We start from the raw sequence: 23,793 nt of genomic DNA, 5'->3' as shown, positions 1-23,793 counted from the left end.
AACGTTCTTGAAGCTGATTTAAATATTTGACTTATCACAAGTGGAAATAATTAACTGACAGATTAAATCCATTTTGACTCAGTAATCAGCCAACTAGTAATTGTAAAAGCTCCTAATAGTTGAGCTAGAATTAGAAGAAACACATATAGGACAATCAATCACTCTTCATTTATATGGTATCTATATTAAATTACAAATGCAACAATTCTGTGACGTAAATGTATGGGTTATAATTATCAGTGCTTTCTTAAGAAACTGCTAGATATTTGGGTTTAAAGACAAAGGGGTATAATGATGCTGTTTTGGAGTTTTGTAAAGTGATATCTACCAGCTCTTCTCTTTCAGCTGCAGGTTACAGAAACCCAACTCATCCTCACTCAAACTAGGGGAATACACGGCTTACATAACTGTTGAAGTCAAGGCATGAATTGGCACTGCTGAAGATTCTACTGATGTCTTCCAAATTCTGTCTCTTCTCTTGCTCTACAATCTCTTTGGCTTCACTTTCAAGCAGACACATCTACTAGTGGCACTATATTATCACAGCTGTTGGCATCATAGGCATACAGAGCCCTTAAAGTTAGGGAGGCCTGAAAGAAGGGCTCTCCTGGGGTAAGAGGTACGTTACAGCTCAGTGGTAGAGCATGTGCCTAGCAAGCATTATGTCCTGGGTTCAATCCCCAGTACCTCCACTGTAAATGAATAAATAAATAAAACTAATTCTACAAGAAAAAGAAGGGGTCTCCTGTCTCATAGCTCTCTTTGCTTGGTTATGCACAGGGCACGTGACCGGTCCTGGAGGAAACAGAAACGTCAAGCCAGAACCAGCTGAACTAAAACTGGGAGGCAGCTGGTTCTCATAAGGAAATGTTGGTTCTGCTACCAGATGAGATAGTAGATACCCAATGCAGATGTCCCCTTGTCCTCAGTTTCTCCCCATCTCCCACTCCCCACTCCATCAACTTTAGTAGCGATAATAAGCAGGCAGAAAAAGGGGGTGGGTGAAATCTAATTGCCAAGGATATTGTGGCAGAAACAGTTAATGTTCAGCAATCATCGCATACTCATGTACGTGTCCCAATCTCCCCTGCAGTCACTTGGGGCCCTGTCATTAGATCTTGCTAATTAGACTGTGAACCACAGTGACATGTGTCACTTCTAGACCAAGACAACGAAGACTCGTGTGCCTTCTTCATCTTCTTCTTTGCAACAGTGACTTTGGAGATCCTGTGGCCCAGGTGGGATGGCTACCAAATGGAGGACTCCCAGTCCAAACTGGACTCTATGTGAGCAAGAAACAAACTTTATTACATTAAGCTACTGAGATTTGGAGATTTGCATGTTGCAGCAGCTAGGATTAATAACCCTAACTAATACATTACTATTTCTCAGCAGTGGAGAGATGAGAGATATCATTTAAACAAAGCCTTACTTATGGGTCTCACATAGTCATTTACTCTCTGACTTCTTGAAAATGAAAGTTTCCTTCAAAAGAGCGAAAAGCAATTGTTTTAAGGTGTCTTGCATGTATGTCCATGATTAATTTGTTGACAGTGTTTTCTTTATACAGAGTATTTAATTGACATTTAGGACTTAATTTAGGAAACTTGATTGCCTAACTAGGATGTTCTATTTATACTTAAATGATTTTTTGAGTTTTCACTGAGAACATTTCTAAATGTATTACTCCTGTTATCAGTCATTATTTTTTTAATTAAGAAATTTTTGATGTAACATCACCATGAAAATTGATTATTTTTATATACTTCAATAAATGAAGAAATGGATTAAATGAGTACTGACTGAACTCCGGACTTTTTCTGGCAGCCATTCTTGAAAATGATTCTTTAATTACTTTCTCTTTGCTTTTTTCTCTTAAGTCTGGTTCAGGTGGGGTCCAGTTAATTAACAATTCTGCCTAGTTAAGTTCTTATTTATCTAGGTTTCATTAAAATAAAAAATTGAGATGTTGTCATTTTGAATGCATCTTCTCTATGATTGAGGGGAAAAAGCACGTAAAAATAATTCTTAAGAAAAAAAATCAAAGAAAGACATTTTACACTCACAGTGTAAAAAAACAGACATTGTCTCAGGGGCCCAATAGCAAAAAAAAAAGCGATAACTCCTAGGCCCTAGTGTTCTTTCTCGCCATTGTAATGGCTCTTCTGATCACTTCTTTTAGCTATAGATAATATTCAAACTATTTTTGCTTATATATGCTTAACCTCACCTCAAAAAGTCCATATTGATAAGAAAAATCTACATATTATTCATTCATTCCACAAACAGTGTGCTCCTATAATAAGGAAGGAAACCTGTGCCCTGGGCTTAAACAGCTTGCAGTCCAATGGGGCACATGATAGTCAGCAATTATGGTGTAAAAATTGCTAAGTGCTGTGTAAGCCATATGCACAGGAGAAGATGCAGCAGAAATGTACACAAGACTTCCTGGAGGAAGAGATGCCTCAGCGTCCTAAGGGACCGCCCTAGTGAAAATGCAAAGTAAGGGCATTCGAGGCAGAGAGCACAGGCACAGAACAAAAGGAGCAAGGAGGACTGGCTGGTGAGACTTCTTAATGTAATCAGCCTTGGAATACTCAGGAATCCATGTGCAGCCATGGGCATCTTTTCAAGGGACATGATTTTACAACCAAGTAAGTTATGCCTTATCTCTTGGCAGGACAATTCACAGAGTTGGAATGAATCCTTACAAATTGCTCCCAGGAGGCTGAGAGCGTTATAGCATTTCACACTGTAACCCTGCAAGAACTGTCAAGAACCCCAAGAGAGCCAGCCAGAGAGCAGGTGGTGACCCATAGGCTAAGCTGATTGGCTCCATGGGTTAGTATGCAACTAACAAGAATGAAACTGGGCCTCAACCCTGTGTGGTTCAGTGAGCTTCCTGCTGATCCCTGACTATGAGATCCCCAAAGGACTGGACATTTGGCCCAGCTGAGTCAAGACCTAAGTGTGGTACAAATCTGTCACCCTCATGAAAACACCACTTAGAGACCATATTTTCTTGAAGATAAGGCCTGCTATGCATTTTGGTATGAAGGATGGCCTATTTCTAGATGAAGGGTATTCACTTTATTCATTTCTCCATCACAAACGTCATGAAACTACAGGGGACTTCACTGTATTCTTCATCTTTTGTTTGATAACAATCTCCTTATCAGTCTGTATGAAGTCACCAGGTATAAGTTTGTTTTTTTAAGTGTGATTATTCACATATATCCTTCCTTGTTCTAAAAGGATTTTAGGAGGTTTACAAAGATATATAAACACGGAAGGATAGCATAAATTAAGAGTGAGTGATGAGAGACAAGTTGTTTAAAGAAAAAAGTGGCTTACAACACAGTTACATACTAATATGCCAATTTATTTAAATAGAAAGATGTATACACACATAGGAAGAGACTGCAAAAATATTCCGGATTTGTTGTTTTTGCTTTTTCATATTTTCCAAATATTCTAAGATAAACATGAAAATTTTTTAAATTATAGTCTTTTTTATAAAGTACGCAAGAAAGGAATACAAAACACACACACAAAGGCAGAAGCACGTAACCTGTAAATTAAAAGACGAGTCACAAATAGGGCCCAAGCTGTCTACTACCTACTGTGAGCATAGAAACTTGGTTTGCTACAATTTCACATTGTTTGAGATGAAAACTAACCATTTGTTCAGGAAAAACACTGATATTCCTGATAGTCATCTCCAAGAAAAGTATCTTTCTAAGACACTAAAAGAGAATATAATAATTACAAGAAATATAAAAATATCAATTCATTACCTAACTAGTCAATTTTTTGATACTAACTGTAAAAGGGATGATAAAATAGGAACTATTTTATATTCATGTCACACCAATTGTTTGAGTACTAGGCAAGGAACTATTTCCCAAGCAGTTTTATGTTGTAACTTTGCCATTCATGTACCCATTTGAGGATGGATAACAAGAGTGGGTTACTCATAATGTCCCTCTGGACAATTTCATTTATTAACTAAAGAATGAAGGAATTTGCCCTGACATTTAAAAATAGAAAATGGAATTATCCACACGTATTGGGTGTGCTGAGTCCAGTGATTCCAACTGATTTTTTTTTTTTAATATGACAATCATTGCCTGGCCTTGGAGGTGAGCCGGGTGGCAAGAAAGGAGAAGAGGGTAGATTTCTGGGGGAAAAGGACTCAGTTCTTATAAGCCAAAGCATCCCGCAAGAAATCACAGCCATTTCTCTGATGCTCCCCCAGCTGAGACAATAGAATAAGAACCTGGTCTATTGAGTCTTCAACAGTGGGCTCCGCATTGCCAATCAGAAAGTAAATGAGCCAACTCCAGAACCCCATCTTCAGGGTAGGCTTCTTAAGACCACCTCTGAAGCCAGTGGTCTTGAGTTGGGTTTCTGCTGAAGATTAATTTCAGTTCAATTCCACAGGGAGGCTGGAGTTGCACCTAGACCATATTTTATAAGAGAGTAGTTTCAGTAATCTCTTGTTGAGTCTTCACTCATGAAGACTCAGGGACAGTGCTCATCCTCCTGGGTTCATAGTGGGTCAAACTCCTTCTGAGGTGGTGCTCAACTGGGGTTCACAGTGTTTCTGCTATGATACAAAACAACATTTTCAACTACATTCAGGACCCAGCCATCAATGGCTAAAAAGGAAAAGCCTTTTAAAAGGCACTGAGCCAGAAGGTTACTCCTAGAAATCCTGGTCAGGGGAACACGAATTCTTGTCATGTAGTTTCCTCTATGATCTGAGCCCCAAATGCTAAGTAATTACATTTAACTTTTATAAAGATATGAGGAACACAGATAATTTGTTCCCCCCAATGCTCTATAAATTTCAATTCACATAACAAGTGTACAAAATTTGGATTATTTTTATCTACTCAAAGGCTACTGTTTTACAGATGAGATCTTGGCACTAAGTTTAAATTTAAAATTCAATGTTTCAGCTCCACATTTACTGAACACCCACTAAACTCAAGATATTCTATTAGGTGCTGTGACATATACAAAGACAAGAACAGAAGCATGTGACTTTCAGACTTAACAGTGTTTTCTTTTCAAAATATAGGTGCTGAAAGTAATGATCAGGCTTCATGCACCCTGTTCAATGCCGTAACTTCTACATTCACACGAGGATCAGACTCAGGTGTTCGTTGCATGACCTCGTACTGAAGAACAGCAGTAGTTCATCCTCAGAGCTCCCCAGAAATAGAAAATTCCCACCAATGTTTCAAGCAAAGAAGATCCCACTTAAGCTGAAGGGAATAATGATTAAATACGTATTTTTTTATCAGCTGGGATCCCAGCAGGGGCTATATATATCACAGTGGTTAAAGAGGTTCTTAAACCTGCACTGGACTAGATGCAGGTGATTCAAGGGGAAAAGACACCAAAGAGCGCTCAGAGCGCATGGCTGGTTAGCGCTGAGCTGGAATTGTAAATTACAGTCTCAAACTTTGGTACCTGCCCCGGCAACATCAGCACCACCTGAGAACATGTCAGCAGGGCAGCCCTCAGGCCCCATCAGAAAACTCCTGAGTCAGAAACTCTAGCCTGGGGCCCACCGTCTATGCTGTGACAAACCCTCCAGATGATTCTGATTCCTGCTGAAGTTTGAGAACCACTGACATGCCTGGACATGGAGAAGACTTCAGCTGAGATTTGATTATTCCAGCTGTGGCCACTATGTACTGAACCTGACCTAATGTTACATCTTAACATTAAAGGCCAATTGTAGTGTAACTTCTAATCCCATAATCTTCTCCCCAAACTCTTGGAAAAGTTCATTTTAGCTTCTGAGAAAAAAAAAATTCTCCCTCACTGATCAGTATGCCAGCTTTTATTCTTAGAGCCAGGCCTGCATTGAATTATCTGCAAAGATCTCAAAGATCTTTAATATCCCACCAACATATGGGAAAATACACCACTGACAATGTGTCAATGCTTTCTTTTGCTTTTTTGTTTGCTTTGCTTTTCTGTGATTGAGTTACTGAAAACAACGCATAGATTTTGCAATCCTGAGCTCTGTGGACTTACAGAAGATCTAAAAATGTCATAAACTCAAAGCAATTTGGTAAAGGAAAATAAGGATTCAAGCTTTCACACGAATGCCAGTGGACCAAGTGGTTTATGATTAAAACAAGACATCTACTTTTCATGATCTTCACAGCTAATTAGAAAGATTTATCAGCAACCAAAAGAAGACCCCCAGAGGAAACAGGACTTCATTCAGTGATTAATGATAACCAGTTTTTACTTAAAGTGGAAAACTACTACACTCCAAACACTGGTGTATGGCAATGAGAAAGACTATTGTTTCTGAAGGGAAAGAACTGAATAGAATTGAGGGCAAAATGAGGTCATAAATGAGACTCACTTGTCCAGTTCCTCCATATATATATATTTACCAACTCAAGTCCTATCAAATCCACAAAGCTTCACTCACTGACATTTTATTTCTTCTCTTACAGACCAAATTACTGTAGCCTGTGAGGCTCAGCAGAGGGCTGAATTATCAAACTGATTGGAAGTAAGACCAGCTTGAATCTTCCACTCAGGTGAGTGTTTATCAGGAAGGCTCTTAATCTCTCTAAGCCTCAGCTTTCCCATCTATAAAAATGTGCTAAATAATACTACTAACATCACAGAACTGGTATAAGAATTAAATGTAGTAAAACATATGACACTTGGCATGTTGTTTATGTAAATGCTGAGTAAGTAGTGCTGTTATATCATCACTGCTGTTCAAATTTGGTTTATGTGTGATGGTGTCACCAATTAGAATAGAGGTTCCTGGAAGAAAAATGCTAGGTCTATGACTCCTACAGGAAAAGAGGAAGGAAGGGGAAAAGGAGGGAAGGAAAGAAAAGTCATTAAACTCTCCCACCAACTGGCTGATTCGTAGAATTTTATCTCAGAGCTTCACTCCTTTAAGTTTTTGATCTAATGAATCTATCTGATTTTGCAAGCATCTCTCCCTTAGAATGAGTGCAAGATCTCAAGGTCATTTTTTACTGAAATTTTGGAGAAAGAGAACATGTAAGAGTACCAGGCATGTGAGACTGGGCGAAAGAAACAAGAGAAGAGGGTATCTGTGCAGCAAGGATGTGTCGTGCGTGTTTCTAGAGTTCCCTGGACCTCAATCACAAGCAGCAAACTGGAAACAACTGTGGAAACCAACATGTCTCTTGATTCTGATATGGAAATCCTAGAGAGAAAACAGAAGAAGTGAGAGTTCCTGCATTCTCTGATGGGAAGCACATCTCCATCATGGTCGCCAGAGATTAGACTCTCCCTCCTGATAAAGCTTCTACTCAGAGAATTCAGAAAAGGAAACGGAACCCATGGTACTATTTAATGTGTCATCTGTTGTGTCTGGTTTTATTGTGATGCTTTTGTAGGACCCTCTAATTATCCCAAACCCTCCCAAAGGGACCCACTGGGAAGTAGCTCCTCTATTTGACTCTTCAAAAATAAAGATAACTTTAATAAGGCATTTGTGACAGATCCTTTTTCTGGTTTCCATGAAACTAGGAAGAAACCTCCTTCATCTACAGAAACCAAAGGTATCACTATTGTCAATCTCTCCTTTCATGTCCATAGTTACAGTCTTCAAAAACAAAAGGAAAACTGTTCCCTAGAAGTTTCCAATAACCAGAGAAGATGATGTCTCTGAATGCTGGCAGGTCGTGGATGACAGGTTCCGGAAAGAGAGACACCCTGCTGGCAGCAGCAGATGGAAAGTTCCCAGCACGAAGCTGTTAACAAAGGGGAGTTAGGATAACATTCAGCTTCACAGCTTGATGGCTGTCTCCCACTGCAGGGCTCAGACACAGGTCCAAAGCAACTAAACTAGCAAAACACCTCAGTATAATTCAGTGTTAAGAGTTTTGTTGTTTCTTAAGAAGTTTTCTTCATTTAAGAAAAAAAATGCTAGGCAGAAAACAGAAAAACCCAAATGATTATTGCGTTGGGGATGCTTTCAGAATTCTCCCAGAAACAGTAAACGTAAAGTAAGGCACGGTCAGTACAAGTTAGGCATGTTGGTGGTTGCTCACAGCTTTGTCTCTTTGGCATCACAGACAACATGACTGCTCAAAGGAATTCCCCATCTGATCACAAACTGCGAAGCCTTCAGTGTGTTGCCTAAAGCAGCACAGGTAGTTAGGGCAAAGCAAGAGAAGTGAGGAAGGTAACATTTAATGAACATCTTCTGTGACTTGGCATTGTTTGGGGCTTATAGCGGCCTTTCACTCTTTCTGTCCTCAGGAATCAGAATGATTATATTTCACCAGCTTCCAAACACACATCTTGATACTTAAGTTACAATGACTCCAAGTTCTCCCTCCTCAAGTTAGCAGATTCTTTTCTTTTCCTGCAGTCCTCTTCTCATGTGTCCAAGAGTCCCCAGATATGCTGATTCATCTCCTAAATGAGTCCTGGCTCCTCCCGTAGGCCAGGAACTTAAACAGCCCTCAAGTCTGGACAACCCCACAACTACTGGTCTGGAGGTGGCTTCCTACAGAAGTCATGACCATCATATCATAGTTGCAGTGCACCTGAACTTGGTAGACCTGGAATACTGTCACTCACAAAGTGATAAGAAACAATTCTGAGATCCACTTCGTAAAAGTGGGGTGGCAGGGAAGAGGGAAATTCTAACAGACCCTCTTGTGGGACTTGACAAGGTGATTCTTAAATTGATAAGGAAATGCAAAGAGCTAGGAATAGCCAAAACGCTTTTGAATAAAAATGAAAAAGAAAAAAGAAAAAAAGCTAACTTGCTTTTCCAGATATCAAATATCAAATCACATTCTAAAGTTACTGTGATTAAGACAGTGTGGTATTGGCCCAAACATGCACAATTCAATCAATAGAACAGAAAAAGAAAGCTCTAAACAGACCTATGCATAAATGGATACCTGATTTATGCCAAAGGTGGCCCTGCAAAGCAGTGGGGAATGGGTGATGTATTGAATAAACAGTGTAGGAAAATTGGATATTCTAATGGAATAAAAATAAAATTTGACCTCCTTAATTCACATCGTACACTGAAATCATTTCCGAGTGTATCATAGATGTAACATGAAAGGCAAAACAACAGATTTTCTAGGAGATAATATAGGAGACTAACTTCATGACCTGACTTAGGGAAGTATAGTATTTCTTAAACAGGAAACATAAAGTTCCCAACATAAAGAAAAAAAACTGTTGAATTTACATGCAATGAAAGTGAAAACACCTGTTTATTAGATAGTACTATTAAACAAGTAAAATACCACAAATTGAAGAAAGGCTCATGCACAGAATTTTTTAAGGACTCCAATGGAACTATTTGAAAAGGATGGACAATCCCCCCCCACAACTGACGCAGAGACTTAAAAAGACACATCACAGAAGAAATCCAAATGACCTATAAACATGTGAAGAGGTGCTCATCCACTAGAAATTAGGAAAGGAAAAGGTACAAACAATAAGTGATGGTTACACAATTCTGTGAATATACTAAAAATCTTGTATCTGTACATTCTACATGAGTGAATTGTATGGTAGATGAATTACATGTTAATAAAACTGTTATTTTAAAAAAATCTTAAACACATCACAATTAGTACACACTTACCAAAATGACTAAAGTTAAAAAGATTGTATTGGTGAGAATGTGGAGCAATTAAGATTCTTAATCACTCCTGGTGGGAAGGTAAATTGGTACAACCACTTCGGAAATAATCTAGCAAAATCTATTAAAGTTGAAAACACATATTGAGTATAACCTAGCAAGTCAATTCCAAGGTACAAACCCAACCAAATGCATGTATATGTTTACCAGGAAACACAAAAAAAATGTTGGCAGCAGCATTTACTCATGAATCCCCAAGTTATAAACAGTCCAAATGTCCATCATCATTAGAATCAATAAATATTGTAAACTAAAGTATCTTCACACAGCAAAGAACATGAACAAACTTTGGCTAGATGCAGCAATACAGATGAATCTTACAACGATGTTGAGCAAAAGAAGCTACTCAACTATGATGTTTAAAAATTGACTCCTAGGTGTTAAAACTCTAAGGTAAGCAATGAAATGCTTATGTGAAAGTCAGGATATTGATTTCACTTCGCAGGCACCAGGACAACTGTGCTGAGAAAGTGGTATACAGATGGCTTCCTGTTTGGGCAATATTCTATTTCTTTATTTAAGTAACAGTTACACCAGTCACGTGTGTTTACTTTGTGATAATTTATTGAGCAATATACTTATGCTTTACACATTTTACTGTAAATACTTTACAAAATAGCAATTTTTTTTTATTTAAAAGAAAATGTGAAGGGAGTTGCTCAGGCCACGCAACATTCCAGCCATAAAGCAATGCACCTTGTTTCCACCATGGCTAGTGGAGTCAATGCTCTGGCTGTCTAGGTAGAGAGAGCACTTAAAAGCCTCACCTCTGCTGCACTAGGTGCCCTGCCCTCTGCCTCACTCTCAGGGAAAAATCTGACAATTCCCCTAGGTTTTCATCATCTACAGGCTTGAGAATAAGGTATTCCAACTGAGGCATATGCTCAATCCACAAAGAGTCACCCAAACAGCCTGGACCTGTGATTCACTCACAAGCCAGGGAGGATGAGCTCTGGCCCCAGAGCATCCCTGCCTCACCCTGGCTTGTGGGCAGAGGCCAGCCTTGGTCTTGGCCTGAAAAGTGCCTTTTTTCCAGAGAGCTTCCTTGCTTACCTACTTTCACAGTCTGGCCTTGAGGATGGCTCCCTCGGAGTCTGAATCCTAGTCCATTTCCTTAAGGAGTCTCCACTCCCATGTAAATGTGCAGGCAGCTCTGCCCAACAGCATCCCAGCTCTACCTGTCCATAGTCCACACATCGTCTCATCATCTATCCTATTTTACCCACGATAAACTCATGAAATAGGCACTATTATCCTCATTGTGCAGATAAGGATACAACTTCGGAGAAACAGTGCAATCTTTCCCTGACTGCATAGCTAAAGAGTAATAATAATAAAATTTCAATTCTAAAATGCTATGTATTAAGTACCTACTGCGTGCAGGCACTGTTCTAAGCACTTTACATGTGTTAAGTTTATAATCCTCACATAACCTTCAGACACCCCACAGATCAAGGGTCCCCAGTTGTTGCCTGGAACCTCTCTCCCTCCACAGCAGGCCCACCTTTGCTCAAGAGTCAGCACCAACATTCAGACCTCACCACCACCTTCTCTCCACATTTCCTCCGTGCTCACAAGCTGCCACTTCTCCCAAAGTTTACCAACCGCTAGCTCTTTCTAATCCAGTGGGTGAAAGTGACCATCAGTGGCATCTTCAGAAATACTGTATCAAATAATACTGTAGGAACAGCCATGTCAGTGAAACCAAGCAGGACCCTGTCAGGGGCCCTCCTGGGTACAAAAGCCTCCTGTGTCTCATTTCTTGTTTGTAGGTAAAAGGCTTCGGCCTCCTAGGCCTTACCTGAATTCCAAAGGGCGAAACAAGCTTATATGTATTTCTCAATTCTTCTGCAGGAACTAAGGTCTCCACCCAGGTGGAAGATGGGAACTTCAGGCTGAGCATAAGCACACGGACACCAGACTGGTTGGGACAAGTCTGATTTCTGGAACACCATCCTGTTACCTCACCACCAACCAACCAGAGGAAGGCCCCACCCCCCAAATTTTGCCTATAAAAACTATTTCCCAAAAACCACTGGGCACTTCAGGCCTTTTGAGCATGAGCCACCCTTCCTCCTTGTTTGGTCCTGTAATAAACCTTTCTCTGCTCCAAACTCCAAAGTTTTGGTTTGTCTGGCCTCCTTATGCATGGTGAACATGGGCACGGGTTTGACAATATCAGTAGGATGGTCTCCCTCCTCACACGCTCCCCCCTCAGCCCATCTCCATATGTTCTGATCCAACATCTCAACCCTCACTACTGCACCTAGGTCTCTGACCTCAGTTTCACGCTGATGAAACAGCAAAGTCCCAGACCCAGAAAGCTCAAATCCTCCCAGCTTTCTTCCCTGGATTGTAAAATCTTTTGCTCAGCCATTGTTTACTTATTCTTGACTTGGAATGATCTCCAGCGTCATTAAGAATGACACCTTCTGTCTAGAGACTTGCCACTTACAGCGCGGCCCACAGGCCAGCAAGATGAGGCTCCACCTGGTAGCGAGGAGGAAACACAGACTTTCAGGCTCAAGGCAGACCCATCTGACACCTTCACAAGATCCCCAGGGGATTCACGTTAGAATCTGAGAAGCTATGGTCTGGAAAACAGAAATGTCTTTTATAACACGTTTAATTTATTCTTTTTTTAATCCCCAGTTGCAGGATATTTTTACAAAATCAAACAGAACAGTTGCAGAAATATCTTCTTAAGTTCCACTAAATTTGATTAGCTAAAAATAAAAGCTAATAAGACTTTTTCTACATTCTCAGGGAAAATTCATATTTCTATATAATTTCTACATGGTATAACAAGGTTTGGTCTAGATAACTTCCCCTTGACATATCTTCCCATATTTACACACAAAGTACACCAAGTCTAATTTATTTTTAACTAAACATAGCCTTTTCCTGTTTTCATGTTCTAAAAGAAAAACATGTCTTTATAGAAAAATCAGAAAATATGCATAATTGGAAGGAAAATAAAATAAAATAAAATAAAATAAAATAAAATAAAATAAAACAAATCTACCCAGAGATAATCACCACAAAAAACTGGAATACCTTCATGTATATGTAACATTACTATAAATAACAGATTATAAAATGCAAACACATGGCACATACCCTTTTTTCATTTATCTATTATGAACACATGCCCAATAAGTATTAATCTACAATATTTTTTAAATGGCTGAAGCATTATTGATTACTTCTTTAGGGCATTAAATCAACAACGTTTCGCCAATTAAATCAACCAACGTTTCAGGATCTATTTCCATTTTTTTCCAAAGGCAATTTTGTTTTGGTTTTGTTTTTTTTTTAACTGAAGTATAGTCAGTTTACAATGCTATGTCAATTTCTGGTGTACCGCAAAATGCTTCAGTCATACATGAACATGCATATATTGGTTTCATATTCTTTTTCACTGTAAGCTACTACAAGATATTGAATATAGTCCCCTGTGCTATACAGTCTAAAGTTGTTTATCTATTTTATATGTACCAGTCAGTATCTGCAAATCTAGAACTCCCAATTCCCCCTTTTGTTTTCTATGTCTGCAAGTCTGTTTTGGTTTTGTAAATAAGTTCATTTGTCTTTTTTTTTTTTAGATCCAAAGGCATTTTAAAAATGAAGACTACATGTTAGTTATCCTCTGAGCTGGATACAATTGACTTTTTTAAAGCTGTATTATTTATTCATTTGATTAATCTGTATCACCTTCAGCCCTTTGTGTTCACTAATAAAATTAAGAAATATATTTGTGAGACAAGTGTGTGAATTTTTATGCAGTCCTATGAATAGATAAAATTAAAATCTGTCCACTAAGTAATATCCTTTGATGGTCCTTAAGTGGATTGGCCTATACAAACATTATTTTCACACAATAGATTCATAAATTATACATGTGTTCTTCCTTTTCCTCACTTAGGAAGTACTAGAGCACCTGAAGACCAAAGTTATAAGTTTAAAAACTAAAAAACACACTGAGGTTGAAGTTGAAGTTGCCACAAAAGTACCGACAACCTGTATCCTGGTGATTATTGATCAATATAAAGTTTTGCATAGACATACAAATACGTAATAAACTACAACAAAGCACAGAAGAAGAATGATAAATAAAATCTGAACAACCTTAAAATCCTTCATACCTGGCTACAGAACACAACGCAGCCAATGAAACAAAGTGGAAAGCTGTGGTGATTCGTAAATACCTTCCCTCCTCATTAAGAATAAAATTGGTTTTCCACAACATGAACCACATTTAGATTCCTTTGCTCAGCTAGAGTTCTCTGGTTTGAATCAACAGAAAGGAACTCTCACTATCTTAGGCAAATAAAAATGGACTATATTGTAAGAATATGGAATAGTAACATATTGAACAAAGTTGAACAGCCAGGCCTCAGGCAGGATGGCAATCCAGACGCACCGGGATCTAGGCAGCAATGGTCCTTTCAGTGGTTATGATAGAATAAACATGCTTCAGTCTCACAATCAGAAGATATCTGACCGGCCCTACTTTGGTCACACCCTAACCCGTTTCACCACTGGAGGGGGAAAGGACCTTGACTGACAGCCTCACCAACCTAGAGGCCTCTGATGAGGAAGACGCTAGTATGAAATGAAGGGGAGTCGGGTGTCTGGGCAGGCAAATCCAACAGCTGCTCACAACAGCCACCATCTTCTCACAGTATGAGGACTACACACTGGCTACTGGTGCCAAAGAAGAACATCATCATATTCAAGTACCAGACGGAACTGGTTACAGTCATCAGTGGCTAAAAGAACTGACTGATCTGATCCTTAGTTCATTCTGAGAACTGTGAAGCATGCAGGGGGTGAAAAATAGAAGCAGCCTTATTTACTGATGCACAATGAGTGACTTCAGAGAAAGTAAGCCATTTTAGTTTAAGTAAACTAATAATTAACCTCGATAACAAAAGTTTAAGATCTATGTTAATAACGTCAGTCATCTGTCTTCTCTGCTAGTAGACAACAATTGCAACATATGCGGTATTAATGGAAACTTGTCTTGAGTTTGGAACACTGCATATAAAATTTTAATGTCCATCTAAATCTCTTGGGGATCTTGTTAAGATGCAGGTCCCGGCTTGGCAGGTCTGGAATGGGGTCTGAGATTAGTCATTTCTTTCTTTCTTTTTTTAAGTGGAGGTGCTGGGGATTGAACCCAGGACCTGGTGCGTTTAGCTAAGCATGTATTCTACCCCTGAGCTTTACCCACCTCCCTAGGCATTGCTGACAATGCTGCGGGGTGATAACAGCAAAGCACCCAAGGGCTGAGCCTCTCCCTGCCTTGCAGCTCCCCCGTGGCTGTAATTCTCCTCTCACATCATGCAGTGCCTCATTCAGCCTCTGCACCTCTCACCAGCACTGGCAGTACCAAGAGGCTACTTACCTTTTGGACACTTTCAGAAAGATGTGGGGTAGGAAACATGAGTCCACAAACATGAGTCTTGCGTACTTCATTGATATGAGTGCAATGGACAGAATGTTTGTGTCCCTCCCAGATTCCTATGTTGAAATCCTAACCCCTAATGTGATGGGATTAGAACGTGGGGCCTTTGGGAGGTGCTTAGGTCATGAGGGTGGAGCCTCACAAACGGAATTAGTGTCCTTAGAAAAGACATCTAGAAGCTCCCTTGTCCCTTCTGCATGTGAGGACACATGAGAAGATAACCAACTATGAACCAGGAAGTGGGCTCTCACCAGACACTGGATCTGCCAGCACTCTGACCCTGAACTTCTCAGCTTCTACAACTATGAAAAATAAATTTCTGTTGTTCATAAAGCTACCTGGCCGATGGTATTCCGTTACAGGAACCCAAACAGACTGACATCAATGATCCCATTTCCCTGAGTACAGAGACCACACCAACAATGCGTTTGTCCTCTGATCTGAAAGCAGACCACGAGTGGTTTATGTTGCATTCTCAAAAGACCGCTCAAATCAGAAATCTAATATAAGGACCTACCACCAGCCCTTAAAACAGGGCACTGTCTGTCATCAGAGTTGGGGGATTTATTTCTCGATCAACAGAATAAAGGGAGACTTTGAAATGAACCTATTATGTGCCTTCTGGACGGAGCCCAGGCCTTGTCCTCACCTCTGGCAGTGACTGGCCACATCCTGTGAGCAGGGCCAACCCAGACCCTCTGAGTGCTGTGAGGTGCCTTTATCTGCACCTTGTCACAGATGCACTGAGTGACAGAGCATGGAGTGAATGGCCTATTCTCTCTGTAGAGACACAGAGTCAACAGTGTTCTTGTAGCACACTTGGCCTTACTTGCCTGGAGGAGGGTGAGGGCAGTACACACACCCTCTCTGGCATTTCACTTCCCCTGGTGGACAGCTTGAGCTGGAGAGCCAGCGATAAGATAAAAGTAAAACAGAAACAGCAGAAGTCAGGTTCTGAGACAAAGCATTATTTTTAGAGCCTGTAGGTAACAGAGTAGCTAACCCTAAGAGGAAAACAATTCTTCAATTTTAAATTTTTGAGTTCTTGACCTGGAGTTCTGAATTTTTAAAATATAATAAAAATCTTGCAACCAGGTCTCAGTTGGGTCTATGGCATGAAGAAAGGAAGAAGAAAACAGGACCTTCTCATGGAGAGTAAAAGTGACAGTGCATTTGAAATAAATCCATAGGGTTTATTTAATCTTTCTCTGGTTCTTGATGGTCCTTGTCCATTCATTCTCACTAGAAGGCCAGTGAGAAGAGGCTCATGAAAACATCATGGCCAGCAGAAACAGTTCTCACCCACATTTCCATTGACCATGATTTTCCCCTTCTTTTCCTCCAGACAAATTTTCTGAATATCTTCTCAGAGCTGTCTTGACATGACAACATGCAGTTCTATGTCAATGGAGACCTTACAGTTTCTTGAGAAGCGGATTTAATTCCATACAACCAGACACTATGATTAGGTGTTGAGAACACCAAAACTGTGGGCCAGAGGCCTTCTGTGGGAGAAACCTACAGTCCATAGGAGACAAGAGCTAATAGCTATTGGTAGCAGAGTGTAATAGTCGAAGGTACAGATCTCATCAGTCAGATGCAGGTTCGCATCGCACCTCTAACATCACTCCCCATTAAATCACTCACTTCATTTAGTCTCTGTGAATTTCAGTTTTCTTATCTGTGAAATGGCTATAATTTCTAGGCCACAGAATGGCCAAGAAGATTAAATATTCTAAAAAATGCACTTACCACAATGTCAGCCTATTAAATATTTGGTAAATACTGATAATTACTATCATCAATATTGCAGCTCATCGAATTTCCTCCCACTAACCTCTGCCTTCTACCCACCATTGTTTTTCCTACTATTGGTGTTTTTGTTCTGTTTATAAGAGCTGTCATAGACACTCATTTTAGCCACTTGATCCCTGGTCCAAAATACACTGAGAGAGTAAGGATGAACACCCTGAATCATGTGATATACGACTGACTTGCACCACCTCTGAGATCTTTCTGGGTCCAGAATCGTGGTGAACAGAAACTTAGAAATCTAGTAACTGGCCCAATTTATAGTAGTAGGGCCGTTACCTGCCACATCTTTGGCCATCAATAGGGAGACAGACTGGTGACAGTAGAGAGCAGAGGTGCAAGGACCTAATACATCCAGAGGCATATAAGGGAATAACCTCAAGACCCAAGGTAGGCTCCTAGACCTGTCCAAGGTACAGTTATAAAACCCAGCCAGCTCCATAATCTGCACTGGCCTTATCTTTTTGAAATACCACTGGGAAGATGGAGGTGCCCGGCTAAGCCTCTCAATCCTCACCTGCCCTTTAGCAAAGATGCTATAGTAGAAGGACACTGAAAACAACCGGGGCAATAAGGAGGTAATCTCTTAGGCTGCTAAGTCCTGACCTAGGTTCCTTGAGTTCCATTGCTGTCAAAAAGCTAAAACCATCTCTCACGTACAGATGGTGGGTTTGATTGACTGAAGACAATGGTGTAAATGACACATTTACTGTGTTTTTCCTGAAGACTCATGGCTGCCTGGGCAGAAGCATTTTGACTATTTTAAGTTATTACCAAACCCATTATATAAAGCTTCTGGTGTCTGCTCATTTTAAGCAACTTTTTAACCAAGTCTGTTTGGGTCACTGGTCACTATGATTTCTCCTAAGAGCACAGTGTTTAGAACTCTTATTTATATTCAACACTGACCCAAAAGCCACCAAATGTCTTCCAAACAGTGGAGGACCCCACACTTCTCCAGAGATCCCCTAAAGGAGGAATGAACAGAAACAGTGTCACTACCCAGCCATCCCAAAATAATTCGCCAAAACACTCTCTTTGAAAAGTCTCTGATTTTTCCTTAATGTGTGAAAGATAAATAACTTCCAAGATAACCTAAGATATTAAGACTTCAATTCCCAGCATTAGAAAGTCAAGACACCACAGACACCATCAGATTAGTCGCCTGTAAAGTCAACTTTCTTTCTTGCCACAGAGGAATGGAGAAGAAAGAGGGAGAGAGGAGGCAGTAAAGGCTTGCAACCTAGGGCTTGGCTTAGGCTGATTTACAAAGGAAAATTAATGCTAAAAACAAGTTTATCAGTTATTGTCCCTGCATATTAATAACTGTGTCTTTAAAACAAAAGTCTATGAAGGGCATAAGATGAGAGTTCCTTTGATAAAATGACACGAGTTCACTGACCAGAGGACCCTGGTCTCATCCACAAAGCTGCAGGGCTCTCTATTTGGCACCACACAAGACTCCGTGGGCCGTCAACCCAGAGGGCCGTCAACCCCGAGCTGCTATCTGCACTAGACGGGGCCTTTCCAGGGCCAGGTGCAGGCACACACAAGTCAAAGGCCGCCTTATCTCCCTCCCTGCTTCCTATCTCCTGTGGATAAACAAGGGTTCCAGCCCCGGCTATCAGGCCAGTTCCCCTTCACACATGCATGTTCAATTGCACACCAAGCCTGCATTCCTTCCAGAAGCACAGCTTCTCCTCTCCAGTAAAGGGCACGCTTTGCCTCAGGCCGGATCGTGGCATCAATTCTGAAGAAACAGCCCTACAGCAGTCCATCTTTTTTCCCAGCACACACCTTTTTCAAAGTAACCTCAACCAGATCTTTTTTCGGTTGGAAACCACTCTGCAAATCAGAAAGGAATCAAGCAGCCCGAGGACATAAGCCTCAGCTGACCCCAAAGGTGGCCGATCAGGCAGCTAGAAAAGGAGTCGCATTCCTTGCTTAGTTTTGCACCTAAGAGAGGGCACTGCTTCCCCTAGGTGATGGGAGGGCTCAAGAAAGGATTTGAAAACTGACAGGAAATAAATCCACCCTTTATCTTTCTCTGTTGGGCCCAATGGCCTCTCCACGTCTCTTCACTGGAAGCTTTGAAATCAAATGAAAGATTTTCTTGGACAATAGCCTGGACGATTCGACTCCTTCCCACGACAAACATGCCTGGTGGGTTTAGCTTTAGGCTCTGGGTTTTCTCTTCCCTTACAGGAGCAATCTTTCAAAAGGCATTCATACGTAGCATCTCAACAGACTCTCATTCCAAGGGAGAGAGCTAGGGAAAAATTATTACTTCTAGGTAAACAGTGCGAAATAGACACAGATGAAGTCAGAGCTGTCCCGACAGGGCCGGAATGGACCCTCTAACTTCCGGTCTTTTTGTCATCGGCAAAGCCCATCAACAGTACCCGGGAAATAAAAATAGAATCTGGGTAATAAATAAAGTCTAACCTTTTTTTTCCTTGTCCTTTGTGCTTAGGCTAGGTTCGCTTGCTCATACGGTGCCGCGGGCAGAGGCCCTGGCCCCGGCCCTTCAGACCAGAGCTCCCACCGGGAAACGGCTGCGCTGACACCTCAGCTCGGGGACCCTGTGCAGAAGCCCCCCTGCACAGGACCCTGCAGTTCAAGATGGCGGCGGCGGGCGGTGTGCAGAGATGCTGCGGCGGGCGCTGTGATCCGGAGCGCGACCAGCACGGCTGCGCGTGCGCCTGGCCTGTGAGAGCGCTGTGCTGAGCCACACCCCCACCCCACCCCCACCCCGCCCCGCCCCCCAGGACCCCACCGAGCAGCCGGACACAGCCCGTCCTGGAGGGCGTGGGCTCTAGAGCGGGAGCACTCACCTCTCTGTTTTCTGGTTACAGAATAAAGCTTTCCTTTGTTTCTGAACCGAACTCTGTCTGGTTCTAAACGCTTAAACCACACCAGGCAGGAGGACCCTTGTTGGGGCCGTCTGGTAAGGGTCCATCACACTTTGTTCTTGCCATTGCTCTGCACGGGTGTTGCAATCATGGCTTCACACTTGGACTCTCCTATGTTTGACACTGAGCTAAGCCATCTGTGACAGTGCTTGTCTCCAGGGCAGGGAGCTGAGGGGCCCCCCAGGAGGGAAAGAGGGGGAGAGGGAGACTTCACTGGGTATACCTTTTTGAACTGTTTTGAATTTTAAACCATGTAAATTTATATTGCCTAGTCACCCAATTCTAATTTTAAGAAAAAAATTTTTAAAGACTGTAGAACTTTATAGAACACGGAGGAAGCATGAAAAAGATGGCTGTAGAGCTTTATAGGAGGAAACATGAACATGTAAAGAAAATGGCTAAGGCATGAGAATAGACACTAATAGAGAAATTTTTCAGTTCTTTTAAGATTGTATGTATTCCCCCAGCCTACCTCCCCACCACCCCCAGCCTCACTAGAACTTCGGCAAGAGAATAGTATATTGAGAGTGGTATAGTCTAGCTTTTTGTGTAATAGTTTTGCTTTTTTTTTTTTTTAAGTCCTAGATTTCGGAACTCAGACTAAATATGATTTTTTAATAGTTTAACAAAAATTAGCTTACCCAAAGACTATGGAGATGTCTTTTCAGCCCAAGAAACACCTTTTTCAATCTTTTTTTGTCCAAGATGGTTAGAGGTCACTGTACATCAGGCATGCAGTACACGCGGTAAATGGTGAAGGAGAAGCAGGGAGTGACGGAGGGAGGGGCCAGAGAGGGAAGAAGGACAACAAGCAAGGGCAACAGGGATTACATCCTGCCTTCCCTCTCTTCCTCACTATTGATGGGTTATTAACGGGTCATCAGAATACAGTGACGAAAAGAAAGAAAGAAAAAGAAAAAAGAAATAAGACTGAATACTCTTGGTAGACTACTTCAAGGAGATGAGGAGATAGGGAAGAGAAGTGCTGGGGGTTCCGGGCCATTTTCCTTCAGGGAACACTGCCTGTCTTACACATCAGAACATCGGACCCTGAGGCAAAGCGCTGAAACAGGCAACAGTGTTTAAATCACAAATCATTTCTTATTTATGACAGATTCCTTGAGGTTGATCAGTAAAATATCCTTTATGAATATTGTCAGGATTTTTAAATCATGACACTTCAACAGCTCATTTGTCTTGGAGCAGAGCAGCAGCTCCCGGAGACAGGGTTTGTGTTTGTCCTTGGAAATAAGGACAAACACGAGCTGGCAACGCAGTCTTTACTTTCGTCAGCTTGCTTTTCTGCAGGACTACACCGTCAGCACTGTGTGAAGAGTGAAACCAATAAAAATCATCTCCTTCAGTGCAGGAGGCCAGCTCAAGACTGTTTCTTGGCTCTGGAGCAAGTATCTGTCAGTCAGGGTCAGGGAGGTTTCTGCTGCGTTTGGCCAGGAAATCTCTCACTCGGTGTAATTGGGAACCTAAGAAGGCTTTAAGATGAAGAAACTGAGGCTCCCAGGTGGTAACGCTTTGCTACAGGCCACCTTAAGTATGTGACTTGCCCCACTCAGGGGTCATTAACAGAGACCCAGGACCGAGGGAGGATCAGACCCTAGAGCAGTGGCAAAGCCACAAACTCCACCACCACCAGACTTTTGTCAAGGAAGTCAAGCACCTTGGCCACAGGGCGCCATTTTGTAAGAAGCTAAAACTTCCTAAAGAGCCTTGACAACAGCAGAAGGGAATGATCCTTGTAGAGAGGGAGCTTCTCCCAGTTTGAGCCCAGACTCTGTAGCAAGGCATGTAAGTCCTTTATGATCTGGCCATCATTTCCTCTCCAGCTTCATGTCTTCTCTTCATCCAGCACATTTAGTGTAGCTCCAGACATATGAACTACTTAAACTGTTTTCCAAGTGTGCTTTTCCAGATGCTGATTCCTCTGCCTGGAATCCCCCTCTTGCCCTCACCACCTGACGTCATCTGGCAGCTTCACTGCTGCTCTTTTAGGAGTCCACGTAGATGTCATCCTCTAGACCTTCCTAGACCCCAAACTCTCCCACCCTTTATGTTTTGAAATGTAGATGTTACAATTGTTCAGGCACGGCTGAGACAGATCAGAAGACAATTGCCACTGAAAAGATAGTTTGCTCCCACAGTTCCCACAGAGGAACATGCCTTGCCATGCAGGAGGCAGAGGGGAGTGAGGGGAAAATGTGGGCAAGAGCCTTTATTTGGGTTCTCCCAGGAACGAACAGTAGGCTTGGGATTGGCCAGTCTGAATAGTTTCAGTGGGGTCTGGGGTGTAGGGTCTGTCCCTGGTTGCCTGGTACCTGACCCTTGAGTGGTACCTGACCCTAATCTTGAGTGATTAGGACAGGGGAATAGTGGCCCAGAGCCTAAGAGCCTGAGAGAGGAGGTGGGAGTTGGGTGTGTGGGCTCTGGGCTGCTTTGTTTGCAGAGCAGAGGCACGTTGCAGACTACTCCTGTACTGTCTCTAGGAACTGGCTGGCCCTGCAAGGAGCAGGGTCCACAAGGCCCCACATGTTGAAATATCAGAAACACATGGTGAATATACCCTATACTGTGTGAAGTGGCTAATTACTCCTCTTTTACTCACCATGGACTTACCCTCTGGAAAGACTGACCACCATCTAAATAGACTACTTGCCTCTGTGTTTACTACCACCTGTAGCCCCCGGACTATAAACTCTTTGAGGATGGGGGCTGTCTTTTTCATTGTTGAGAATGGCAACAAACTATTCAGAGATGAATTTAATAGGCCACAAGATCTAGCCCTCGGTTCTGATACACTGAGTGATACCTCCTGCTGCAGGACTGAGCTCATTGACACATGTGATGTCTTCCCCTGGAAGCCTTATTCAGTACAGAGCATCCATCTTGCTCTTCTTTCCTTAGGAACCCACTTAGCATCATGCAGGCTCCTCTCTTTGGGTTCAGAAGGCCAGACTGGAGGCAAGATAGGCTTCTGTTGTCTTCAGGTTCTTGATCTGTTTCTCCAAAACTAAGAAAGAAAACAAGCTAACAAAGGCGAAAATCAAAAAATAAATTTTTATTTGTCTATCTCTCTCCAAAAGATAAGATTGTTCGTAGAATTAAATGTCAAGGGAACTTATGACACTTCCTGGAAGAATTTCTGTGTGAAGCTTTCAACCAGTCAGTTTAATCCAAATTAGTAGGAGCTTCAGAAAAGGCTTTTGGCCCGTCTACAGCTGGGGTGAGGTTTTGTCACAGACTCTGCCAAATGCGTAAGAATATATAAAAAAGGGGGTAGAGGGAAATTGGGATTTTGGCCCGACATTTTTTAATAAATGAAAAAACAAACAAAACCCCCAATTTAATTAAAAACTTCCCCATATTCTGACCTACTTTGTAATTTTTATGTTGCTACCCAAAATTATTATGTAGTTACTTTAAAAAGAAGAAGGAAGGGGAAATATTTTTAATTTTAAAGGATAAGGAGAAGAGGGAAAAGAAAGCGCTTGAGTTTTTCTTTTCTCCACATCTAGGGTCCAAACAGTGGTGGCTTTTGTTTCTTTAGCAGGTTTGTCTTAGAGGCAACTAACAACAGCTTAGCAGTTTTTTAAGTTCTAACTCTGCGATGAGGTTCACTAGCATATACAACAAATAGAATGCATGCACCCATCCCATTCAGACAGAAGCACATTACCCCAAAGCCACTGTTGTTTTCTGCAGCTTCTAGCAGTGCAATGCAGTAATTTCATCTCATTAGTAATTCAAGTATAAATTTCTTGTAATAACCTGGAATTGCCTGGTCCAGTCTCATGAGTATTGGGTGATACTAATTCTCTTTGCTAAATATACATGTCATGCAATGGGACAACATGACAGAATGAACCTTAGAGGTGCACAGGGTGTCTTAA

At 41.5% G+C, this 23,793-nt stretch overlaps 1 protein-coding gene across 4 annotated transcripts in view; it reads right to left on the bottom strand.

Moving 5' to 3' along the window:
* Positions 1-19,659, bottom strand: part of CENPW (centromere protein W) — a 407,181-nt gene extending 387,522 nt beyond the window's left edge. The window contains exon 1 of one of the 4 annotated variants that reach the window (XR_012074983.1): positions 19,425-19,659. The gene's annotated coding sequence lies outside the window, so the exon portion shown is untranslated. The remainder of the gene's footprint in view (positions 1-19,424) is intronic. The other 3 variants (XR_012074982.1, XR_012074984.1, XR_012074985.1) reach the window with 3 other exon arrangements.
* Between the last annotated feature and the right edge of the window lie 4,134 nt (positions 19,660-23,793).

The sequence above is a fragment of the Vicugna pacos genome, chromosome 8 (assembly GCF_048564905.1).
Source record: "Vicugna pacos chromosome 8, VicPac4, whole genome shotgun sequence".
Lineage (NCBI taxonomy): Eukaryota > Metazoa > Chordata > Mammalia > Artiodactyla > Camelidae > Vicugna > Vicugna pacos.
The sequence above is the reverse complement of the archived record's forward strand: the minus strand, read 5'-3'. Positions and strand labels throughout refer to the sequence as shown.